The sequence below is a fragment of the Hypanus sabinus genome (genome assembly GCF_030144855.1).
Source record: "Hypanus sabinus isolate sHypSab1 chromosome X2 unlocalized genomic scaffold, sHypSab1.hap1 SUPER_X2_unloc_28, whole genome shotgun sequence".
In the NCBI taxonomy this organism is placed as follows: Eukaryota; Metazoa; Chordata; class Chondrichthyes; order Myliobatiformes; family Dasyatidae; genus Hypanus; species Hypanus sabinus.
This window is the reverse complement of record NW_026778999.1, coordinates 172,136-184,550: the sequence shown is the minus strand read 5'-3', so window position 1 is coordinate 184,550 and position 12,415 is coordinate 172,136. Positions and strand designations below refer to the sequence as shown.

General features: G+C 41.4%; 1 long non-coding RNA gene across 1 annotated transcript; it reads right to left on the bottom strand.

Annotated features, from left to right (window-relative positions):
- Positions 1-295: 295 nt before the first annotated feature.
- Positions 296-6,863, bottom strand: LOC132385847 (uncharacterized). The gene is made up of 2 exons (XR_009509313.1): positions 6,448-6,863; positions 296-905 (listed from the first exon to the last, which is right to left on the bottom strand). It is a non-coding gene; the product is annotated as an uncharacterized LOC132385847 (long non-coding RNA).
- Positions 6,864-12,415: the final 5,552 nt, after the last annotated feature.

Here is a 12,415-nt window from a genome sequence, read left to right as displayed (position 1 = left end):
AGAGAGTTGGAGACGTATAGGGAGATGGAGAGGGTGAGAGTGAAATTCCTCTCCTGTCTGGTTCCATTCAGTCCTGTTTCTCCATCTTCCCAGTATCTCCTGCTTCTCAACTTCCCCCTGGCACTTTACCCGTTCTATCTTTGATAGTGAATCAGAGTCACCGGAAGTTGAGTAAATCCGTGTCCTGCGGAAGCGACAGCAGATAAGTGATGCAGGATTCAGGAAGGTTGGGAGTAAGCAGAGGGTGAGGGGTCAGAGTGAGAGTGGTGTAAGGCGGAGGGAGTGGGGAGTAATGGAGGAGAGTGAGGGGAGGGATAGTAGAGTTTGGGATGAGAGAGGAGAAGCGGAGAGAGACTAGAGAGAGGAAGGTGAAAGGGAGAAAAGTGAGAGAGAAGGACGAGTTTCGGGGAAAGCGCGGAAATAGATCCCTCAGTCCGTCTGGACAGTTCCACCCGTGTTCACAGAGCCAGTGCTGTTTTCACACGGTTGGAATTTACTCCAGTAAACCTTCTTCACCCGCGTGTCGGGTCGGAGCTGGAGAGCTTTGTGACCTGGTATAAACACTCCCCACCCCCTCCATTTCACCAACACAATAGAGCTGGTTACTGACAACAGGAAGTCAGCCGGGGCGATGCCGACATTCCTGTTTACATCAACGGCAGAGGATAAGGGGGTTGAGAGCTCCAATCTCCTGAGAGTGAACACCACTGACAGCCTGTCCTTGTCCAGCCACAAGGACACTATCGCCAAGAAAGCTCAGCAGCATCTCTGCTTCTTTGAGAGGCTGAAGAAAATCGGCGCCTCCTGGGCGACCATCATCTGTTTTTACAGAACACATCCTTTGCGGAAACTAGTCGTGTTGTCACGGCAACAGCACTGGCCACCACCGGAAACACTGCAGAGAGCTGTGAACAAGTTCAGTACATCTTGGATGTAATTAATTGGCCCCTCACATTTCGCGACCCCGCACTCCCAGTCTCGAGGTGAAGAATTAATCTTTATGGGCGGCTTGCGAATCAAAGGTTATCACTGTACTTTGATTCATTGAAAGCAACTGTCCTCTCCTCACCTCTCCTCTCCTCTTCTCTCTCCCCCCTCTCTCATTCTCTCTGCCTGTCCTCTCTCTCTCTCTCGCTCTCTCTCTCCCTCTCTCTCTTTCCCTTCTCTCTACCCCTCTCCTTTCCCCTCTTCTTCCCCTTCTCTCTACCCCTCTGCTTTCCCCTCTTCTTCCCCCTCTCTTACGTCCTCACTTACAATCTCTCTCCTCCCTTCTCCACACTCCTCCACCGACTGTTCTGTAGCACACTAAACGGAAACAAACAGGCCTCTCCCGCAAACCACAAGCCTTTATCTTCTGAGAGAACATTGAATCTTTCCAACCGACGAGAAATTATACAACATCTGTAATCCACTGAGTGTGTAAAACCGTCATCACAGTGCGGGGTGAGGGAGGGGTGCTGGTCTGGACGGGTGGGTGGCGGAGACAGCAAGCTACAGGAAAGGGGGAATTAGGGAGAAAGAGCAGCAAGCGAAAGGTTAGGCAAAAACGGAGTAAGAGACAATAAGAGAAAGATGCAGGTTAGTGACTGTGTAGGGAAGAATGTTTGGAGGAAAGAGTGGGAGGGTGTAAAAGAGTACGGATGAGGAAAAGAGGAGATAGAGAAATTGAGGAATTGTATATGTATAGAGAGAGAGAGAGAGAGAGAGAGAGAGAGAGAGAGAGAGAGAGAGAGAGAGAGAGAGAGAGAGAGAGAGAGAGAGAGAGAGAGAGAGAGACGGAGATAAGAAAATGAAGGGGGATAGAGAGAGGGAGAAAGGGAGAGAGAGAGGACTGTGGAGCAGAGTGGAGTACCGGGACACAGGTAAACATCATCTTTGAACTGTCCCACACTCACCTTGAAATCACATCCTCTGGTAATTGAGATATTCACCTGGTGAACAAACGATGCCGGTTCTCTTCTCTCAGATCTCTACTCAGCCTCAGTCTGCCTCTGGTCTCCCCTCAGCCCCCATGGCTACAGAGGAAACAACTGAAGCCTCTCCAACCTTTCATTCCCTCTGATTCATGAGGGAAACCATTTCCAGAACATTAACTCTCACCCGATACTCCCTCCGCCGTAACAGAGTGAGAGTTCCTTCTGTTGTCAACCAACGGCCAGCGGTTCTGTGCTGGCGATAGAGTCACCCGGATGGTGAGATGTGTCCAGGTGCCAGGGACAGGGATGACTCCGATCAGGTCCCTGGCATTCTAAAGGGGGAGGGCGAGCAACCAGACTTGTTGGTAAATATTGGCACCAATGACAGGTAGAAAATGTCAGCAGGCCCTGAAAAGATATTTTGGGAGTTAGGTAAGGGGTTTGGGAACCGATGTGCTACTGACGAGAATGAGGTGGTTGGTTTGTAGACAGAGACAGTATGTTGTGAGACTGCTGGCAATGAGAGGCTGCTGATCGGGCAACCTGGCAGTCGACAGGATGAGTTGCAATGGAAAAGACGCACAGAATCTAAAAGGCTGAAGGTATTACATTTGAATGCGCGCATTGTACAGACTGACGTGGAGGAGGAGCGACAGACTGGCATACACTGACAGCGTGGCCCTGTTGGTAAACTTAACAAAATCAAACCATCAGAAAGAGCCGGCATAGGGTCGGAAGGTGCTGAGTCGCTGTGGGGAGAGCTGAGGAACTGCAAGTGCAAAGAAACCCTGGTGGAAGGTATGTGCAGACCCCCAAACAGTAGTAAGGACGTAGTCTACAAACCACAACGGGAGATAGAAAATGCAAGTCAGCAGGTCAACGTTACAATAGTCATGTGGGATTTCAGTACACAAATCGATTGGGAAAACCCGGTTAGTGCTGGATGCCCCGAGGGAGGATTTCTAGAATGCCTGCGAGGTGGCTTCAGAGAGCAGCTCGTGGTTAAACCCACTATCGCCAAATCATTTCGGTTCCTCGCGGCCCAGTAGAATATACATTGCGGCCTGGTGGCTGGGGACCACTGCACTAAGGGATCTGCTATTCTGGTTAGGGCGTGATGCAATGAACCGGGATTGAATTTGCAATTTGAGAAGGGGAAGCACAACGTAGATGCAGTGTTGCAGTGAAATGAAGGAAATTGCAGAGGCGTGAGAGAGGAGCTGGCCAAAAGTGATTGGAAAAGACCTTTGGCACCGATAACGTCAAAGCAAGAATGGGTGGAATTTCGGGAAGCAATTCAGAAAGCGCAGGATAAACACATCCCAAAGAGACAGAAGTGTTCAAAAGGCAGAAAGTCCATAAGACCATGAGGTGCTGGAGCAGGTTAGGACATTCGGCCCATCCACTCTGTTTCAATATATCAGCATATCATCCTGGTTGATCCAATTTCGCAACAGACCCAATCTCCTGTCTTCTCCCCGTATCCTTTAACACCCTGAACAATCAGTAATATATGACCTTCTGTAGTAAATGTACAGAGAGACTCGGCCTCCACCGCTGCCTGTGGCAAAGAATCCCATAGATTCTCCACTCTGGCTAAAGAAACTCCTCCTCATTTCCGTTCTAACAGGATGCCCTCATGTCTCATCCGGTCTTAGACCCACCAATCACAGGAAAAACCCTGCCCACATCCACTCTATCAAGGCTCCTCCTTCAACGAGTTCACCCCTTATTTTTCTGAATTCTGGCCCAGAGACATCAATGGTGATATGACAACCTATTCAATACTGGAACCATTTTCATGCCCCTCCTCTGAACCCCCTCAAGATTCAGCACATCCTTTCTAAGACAAGGAGCTCAAACCTGCTCAAAATACAAGTGAGGCCTCACCAGAGCTTTTTAATGTTCCAACATTTCGTCCTTGCTTTTACCTTTCAGTCCTCATGAAATGAATGCTCTGAATACCATCTGCCGTTTCCATCTGTCTAGCTCCTTCTGTGGCCTCTCTACGTCCTCAGAACTACCTTTCCCTCCATCTCTGTTCCTCTGCAGATTTTGCAGCAAAACCATCAAATACATCATCCAAGTCATTGCCATATAGCAGAGAATAATCGGTCCCATCACAGACCCCTGTGGAATGCCATTGGACATCTGCAGCCAGACAGAAAACGCTCCATTTATTCACACGTTCTGCCTCCTGTCAATCAGCCACTGCTTTATCTGTGCTAGACTCTTTCTGTAATACCATGGGCTCGTAGCGTGTTAAACAGCCTCATGTCTGCCACCTTTTCAAAGGCCTGAAATTCAAAACACACAACATCAACCGATTGTCTTTTGTCTATCCCGCTTGTTATTTCTTCAATGAATTTCAACAGATTTGTCAGGAAACTATGCTGACTACGGCCCTTTTTATCATTTGCCCAAAGAGCACTGAGACATCATCCTTAACAATCGAATCCAACATTTCCCAAACACTGAGGTCAGACCAACTGGCCTTCAGTTTCCTTCCCTCTGCCTCTCTCGCTTCCTGAAGAGTGGAGTGACACTGTTGTACTCCCCTTTCTCCGGAATCCCTCTTCCACAACACACTTGCCCTTACTCGTCACTTATTCCCTATTCTTCCTCATCTCTCTTCATCTCCCCACTCGGACTTCTACCTCTTTCAATCCACACTCTCCCTTCTCTCTCTCTCTCTTTCCCCCTACAATCCCTTTTCTCTTTTACTACCCCGTCTCTTCATATCCACTCCCCGTCTCTCTCCCGGTCCCCACACTCCCTTCTATTGCCCTCTCTCTCACAGGCCCCACTCCCCCTTCTTTCCTCTCCCCACTCCCCCGTCTTTCTCCCCAATCTCACTTCGTTCTCTGCATTACAGGGGCAAATCTAGCTGCAACAAGACCACCCAGACCGCCCCACCCAGCCAGACCATGCCCACACCAACCCACCCTCTGCACCTCCCTTACCTGAAACTGCCTGAGGGCAGAACTCAGAGATTTCCTGAGACAGGAAATGCCCCACCTCAGCCACCAAGGCGCCTCACCACAGGGGTGGCAGACCTTCTCCCCCCCCCCCCCATAGGATGAAGGCCAGGGCCCCCGGAGCATTTGCTCTCTTGCCCCCTCCCGCCCGGGGGACCTGAGGCTACATATACCTGACGTAGTACACTGGGGAATGGGAAACACGCAGAGGTGGATGGTATTTAGAGAACCATGGTCTGATCAGTGACAGTCAGCATGGCTTTCTGAAGGGCAGATCGTGTCTAACAAGCCTGATGGAGATTTTTTAAGAGGTGACCAGGCATATAGATGAGGGTAGTGCAGTGGATGTGATCTACATGGATTTTAGTAATGCATTTGACAAGGTTCCACACGGTAGGCTTATTCATAAAATCAGAAGGTCTGGGACCCAGGAATGTTTGACCAGGTGGATTCAGTATTGGCTTGCCGGCAGAAAGAGAGTTGTGGTGGAGGGTGTACACTCGGATTGGAGGGTTGTGACTAGTGGTGTCCCACAAGTTTCAATTCTGGGATCCCTAATTTTTGTGATTTTTACTAACGACCGGGATGTGGGAGTAGAAGGATGGGTTGGCAAGTTTGCAGAAGACACAAAGGTTGGTGATGTTGCAGATAGAGAAGAGGATTGTCAAAGATTGCAGAAAAACATTGATAGGATGCAGAAGTGGGCTGAGAAGAGGCAGATAGAGTTCAACCTGGAGAAGTGTGAGGTGGTACACTTTGGAAGTACAAACTCCAAGGCAGAGTACAAAGTAAATGGCAGGATACTTGGAAGTGTGGAGGAGCAGAGGGATCTGGGGCTACATGTAGACAAAGTAGTTGAGAAAGCTTATGGGGTGTTAACGTTTATAAGTCGAGGGATAGAGTTTAAGAGTCGCGATGTAATGATGCAGCTCTGTAAAACTCTGGTTGGGCCACACTTGGAGTACTCTGTCCAGTTCTGGTCACCTCACTATAAGAATGTTGTGGAAGGGTACAGAGGAGATTTACCAGAATGCTGTGTGGTTTAGAGAGTATGGATTATGATCAGAGATTAAGGGAGCTAAGGCTTTACTCTCTGGAGAGAAGGCTGATGAGAGGAGAAATGATAGAGGTATAGTTGATATTAAGGGGAATAGATAGAGTGGAGAGCCAGCGCCTCTTCCCCAGGGCGCCACTCTCAATACAAGAGGACATGGCTTTAAGGTAAGGGGAGGGAAGTTCAAGGGGGAAGATTTTATACACAGAGAGTGGTTGGTGCGTGGAATGCACTGCCCGAGACAGTGGTGGAGGCAGATACACTAGTGAAGTTTAAGTGCCAACTAGACAGGTATATGGAGGAAGTTAAGATTGGGAGGCAGAGTTTAAGGGTCGGCACAACATTGTGGGCCGAAGGGCCTGTACTGTGCGGTATTGTTCTATGTTCTATCTATTTCTCGCTGGAATCTCTCTTTTAGTTTAATTGTTTATTGAAGGCACGACACAGTCCAGAAAACGTAATGCATTACATTTTCCTCCATTTTGCTTTTATACCTTACCCCTAAACAACACCACAACGTCATCAGTGGGGCCTTCTGGGAGTTGTAGTCATTGGACCTCGCTCGCTCCCTGTCAAAGCATGTTTCGTCAGCCACCACAGACGGCACCGAAACAGACCCACCGAGGCGCGAAGGGGAATCACACCCGTCCTTGTGGGCGCCGAGGCCGGCGACACCGACAGAAGCGACTCGCTGATCTCCGCCATGGCGACGGAGCGGAAGAGGAGGGGCTGGTCATGTGGCGATTTCCTCCAGCCTATCGCAGCTCAGACCTAACACTGACGCCTGCTGTCATTGGCTGCAGTGCCTGTCGCTCAAATGGGAACTCGGAGGGTGATTAGTTTATGTGAACGTCAGTCAGCCTTCCTGTCTTTATGAGTTTGGATTTGGATTTATAACGGGACAGGAAGCAAATTGGGAGAAATGTGAGTTTTTATGTGATGGTGCATCTGTCTCCGAGTTACATTATTAACAATAAAAGGGCAAAGGCCGTGGTGAGGAAGGAGGTGATTTACTGGAGGTTATATGGAGATAATATTGGAAGGGATATCAAACTTGGAATTGTTTAGGATATGATTTAGAAAATGGGGGGATTTGTGGGGATCATAATATTCCAGTGTTGATTATTGAGGGCAAAATGATTGTTACTGAAACAGGGAAGGTTGGGTTACTGGCTGGGTCATTTGATGAGATTCATAATCAGGATAATTTAAGTGAAGAAATTAAACAATATAGGGATATGTTTTTTCAGTGAATACCCTGATGTGTTGGAAGTCTGCTGCAGCAATGATAGTATCACAGATGGAGAGATTTCTTTGTATGAATTTAAGAAGTCTATTAATAATGCAGGTCAGGTGTCTCCAGGAAAGAGTGATATTTGAAATTGTAATTGTATATAATTTGCATTTGTAAAATATTAAATATTTGAATTGTGCATCCACTTTCCTCATGGAAAATGGAAATAGTAGTGCCTGAAAACCTGGTAGATCCCCATTTGATCCTTCTAGTTAAGGGCCTATATCGTGAAAGTCTCATTTATGTAAACTTATGGAATGTATGGTAATCAAGCGCTTGAGTTATATTTTGGAAAGAGTGGTGATAAAGTGTTTTATTAGAGTGGATTTTGGAAGTGTGAAATGACATTAGATTCAGTTTTAGGTTTGGAGGATGATATTCGGAAAGCACAATTAAATAAAGATGTTGTAATAGCAGTATTGAGACTGAAAAGGGAAATGATATGGAAGAAAGGACTTTTGATTAAATTAGGAGTAAGGGGGTCATTGTATTTTTTTCTGAGTTTTTTTTTGTATGGACAGTCCAAGTAACGGTCGGCATGTTTGTGTCTATGAGATAGAGAATGGAATCCCACAAGGCAGTATTTGTAGCCCTTCATTATTTAATATTATGATTAATGATATTTTCTGTGAGATGGGAAAATGGGATTCCCTGGGTAAATCACAATATACAGATGACTTAGCTTTATGGATTTGAGGTATTAACTGCAATTTACAATTAATAGATCAAACAGTGGGCAGATTGATGAGGATTGTAAGCTTTCAGTCGTTAAAACACATTACGTGGTTTACAAACAGCATTAATAGACTTGCACTTGATTTTAACTTATGGGATTAATGTCTCGAGGAAGTGTCAGTGGTAAGATTTCTCAGTATGTGGATGAATAATAAGCTGATGGGGAAGCACCTGTCAGTAAAATAATTGATAAATATAAAGGAGCTTTAAATCTCCTCAGACATCTATGTGGGTATTCTTGGGTGCAACATGAAAATCTTTGTTGACCAATTATATTTGTTTAATTTGATCTGTTCATGATTATGTCTGTGTGGCTTGTGGATCACCTTCATCTTCAAATTAAAAGTGTTTGTATGTGATACAATTACAGACTTTTAATTGTGTTCTGGTGCGGTAATGTTGTCTCCTGCTTTGGCTTTACTGATTGCAATGGGACAATTGCCCTCAAAGTAACAGAGGTTCAAGTTGATGTCAACATACTGGATTAATTTGCGGGTCAAGGAAATGATCATCCTGTTAAAGTTGTGCTAGAGGACGGTTGGGAACATCACTAGAAGAGTGTTTTTTGTTTTGGGTGGCTGGGTTCTTACCATGCTGCGAATATGGGTGTATTTGATGACACAGTATGTCCCACGGTAGCGTTCTCTGTAACCCCACATTGTTTTTTCCATTGACTTCAGGTGATTTTACTTTTTACACGATCGGATTCGGTTCTGCCTGAGAGTCTGTTGGTCATCAGTATATTAATGAAAGTTATTATCATACAGTAACCATTTTTACAGATGAATCAAAAGATAATTTAATTGGGGATGTTGGTGTGGCTGTTTTTGTGTGCCTGAATAGCAGGTAATGATAAAGAAATGACTTATAGCCATTTATCAGCATAGAAAGCAGAATTCTTTGCCAACAGTTTAGGCTTACAGTGGATGGAGGAAATTGGTCCTTATAATTTGCTCAGAATACATTTCAGTTTTGATGAGTCTTAAACAGGTCATTCTGGCAGTAGGTCAGATTGACTGTTGGAAACTTGTCAAACGGTATTTCATATATAAAGTTTGATTTATATGTCTGCACATTATGGGGCCTGCATATCACACTGTTGAGGGAAATGATGATGTTGACTGTTTAGCACCAAAAGCTGTTAAATGTTAAGCTGTGGATATAGACCTTCCACTTAGCAAATTAGAAGCTAAAGGGTTGGTAGTGTTAAGAATTAGGGGCTTATGGCAAGACGTAGGATAATGGACGTAAAGACAGATACCTTTCCAGAATACATAAACCTGTTGGGTTTATAGAAGAAGGGCTTAAAACAAGGGAAGGAATGATATTCACATGACAGAAATATCCACACTATGCTTAATTATGCCTTGTAACTAATTGGAAAACTTCATTCTGTGTCGTGTACATTTTGTCATTATGAAACCGTCGAAACACATACTATTTCAATGTGAAGCGTACAAGGCTGAAGAAAAATCAAATGCAGTCTTCAGTACAATCTTTGCGAGGGTAGATAGTTTTCAAATAAAAGCTATTAAATTATGGGACTGACTTTAAATCAATTCACAGTTTGAGCTGGAAAAGGCACGTAATAATTGTGTTAAACGTAAGGAAATAACATAAAGGGTAGCAAAGGTGAGTGGGCTGTTGGATTACTGAGATGCTCTTTTTATTTATTTATTAAATTTTTAGAAAATTACAAAGAATAAATGTAATGAAAAATTAGTAAGAAAAAGAAAAATAATATTTGTCCTCCTCCCCATCCCCACCTTAACCCTTATCTAAAGAAAGAAATAAAGAAGAAAAAGATTGCCTCGATATTGGAGGATACCCACATGCTCCATGGAGTTCAAAATAATTTTAATATTTATTCTTACTTTCCCCAATTACATTATAATTTTATCTTCAAAGGACCTATATATTTAATCCTATCTTTTGTAGGTATGGGAGCCAAATTTTGAAAAATATATCATATTCATTTCTTAGATTATATGTAATTTTTTCAAGTGGAATACAACTATATATTTCATTATTCCAATAATCCATAGTTAAATATAACTCAGATTTCCAAGTAATTGCGATAACTTTTTTAGCTACTGCCAATCAATATTTATAATTTTTTTCTGATACATATTCAATTTAATTTTCGGTATTGTCCCTTCAATATCTCCTAATAAAAATAATATTGGACTATTTGGGAGTTGAACTCCAGTACTTTGTTCCAATAAAAGTCAGATATATCGAAAATGGTTGAATTTTAAAACAAGACCAAGTAGTATGTAAAAAAGTACCAATTTCTTGATTACATCGAAAGCATTGGTCAGACATATTTGAATTTAATCTATTTATTTTCTGTGGTGTTATATATAATTGATGTAAAAATTATATTGTATTAATCTAATTTGAACATTTATTGTATTTATCATACTATCAGAACATAATCTTGACCAACTTTTTCCAACAATTTTAACATTCAAATCAGTTTCCCATTTTTGTCTTGATTTATGAATTCCAGATTCAGTCTGTTTTTGAATCAAATTGTACATACAAGATGTAATTTTTTAAATTTTTCCTTTTTGAATTAATATTTCTATTTCACTAAGTTTTGGCATCAACATTGTTTGACCCAGCTTTTCTCGTAATTGTCCTTTAATTGAAAATAAGAGAAAAGAGTGTTGTTTGATATTTTATATTTATTTTTTCATTGCTCAAACGACATCAATACAATTACATATATATTTAATCCCCTTTTGGAACCAATTATGTAAAAGTTTATTATCCATTGTAAAAGGAATAAGCCTATTTTGAATTAAAGTTTATTTTTGCTAATAAAGATTTCTTTATCTTATCGTCCATATTTACCTTATTCCATAAATCATTCAAGTGTCTTAATATAGGAGATTCTTTTTTTTTCCCGTATCAATTTGGATTCCCATTTATATGTAAAATCTTCTGGTATGTTTTCTCCTATCTTATCTAATTTTATTCTAATCCATGCCGGGTTTTTTTTTCATCAAAAAAAGATGCAATAAATCTAAGTTGAATTGCTTTATCATAATTGTTAAAATTTGGAAGTTGTAACCCTCCTAAATCAAATTTACATCTCAATTTTTCCAATGATATTCTTGACATCTTTCCTTTCCAAAGAAATTTCCTTACATATTTATTTAGTTCTTGAAAAAACTTCTGCGGTAATTGTATTGGTAAAGTTTGGAATATATATTGCAATCTATGGAATATATTCATTTTTACAGCATTAACTCTACCTATTAATGTTATTGGTAACATCATCCATTTATCAAGATCCTCTTTTATTTTTTTTTAATCATGGCAAATAATTTTGTTTATATAAATTTTTTACATCATTGTCAACTCTGATACCTAAATATTTTATCCCATTTATTGACCATCGAAATTGAGTTACTAATCGACATTGATTATAATTTCCTTTTGTAAGGGGTAAAATTTCACTTTTATTCCAATTTAATTTATACCCTGATACTTTCCCGTATTCTTCCAATTTAAAAGATAATCTTTGCAAAGATTATAATAGGTTTGTAAAATAAATCAAAACATCATCAGCAAATAAATTAATTTTATATTCTTCTTGATTAACTCTAAAACCGCCAATATCTGAATCTGTTCTAATTAATTCAGCTAATGGTTCTTTTGCCAATACAAATAAAGCAGGTGATAACGGGCAGCCTTGTCCAGTTGACCTCGTTAAGCAAAATGGTGTTGAAATCTGAGCATTTGTAACTACTTCAGCTTGAGGATTAGTATTTAAGGTTTTAATCCATTGTATAAAAGATTTTCCTCGCTCATATTTTTCCAATACCTTAAACAAAAAAATCCCATTCCAATCTATCAAATGCTTTTTCTGCATCCAAAGCAAATGCCACACTCATTTCCTCTCTTTTTTGTGCCAGATGAATTATACTAAGTAACCAGGTTAGATTATCCATTGATTGTAATAAAATCTGTTTGATCCATATGCATTAATTTTGGTAAATATTTAGATATTCTATTAGATAAAATTTTTGCTATTATCTTATAATCTGTATTCAACAAAGAAATAGGCCTATATGATGTTGGTTTTAGAGGATCTCTTTTTTTGGCAATACAGTTATGATCGCTGTTAAAAAGATTGTGGGAGTTTATGCATTCTTTCCACTTGGTATATTAATTCCATAGAGGGAGGAATTAATATATCTTTAATTTTTTTTTTATAAAATTCAGGAGGAAAACCATCTTCTTCTGGGGATTTGTTACTCTCAAGTGATCCTACAGCTTCTTCAACCTCTTTTAATGTAAAGGGCATATCTAATCCTTTCTGTTCTTCCAAATTAAATTTCGGAAGGGTTATTTGTGATAAAAATTTATCCATCTCAGTAATCTTATTTTGTGATTCTGATTGATATAGTTCAGTATATAAAAAAAA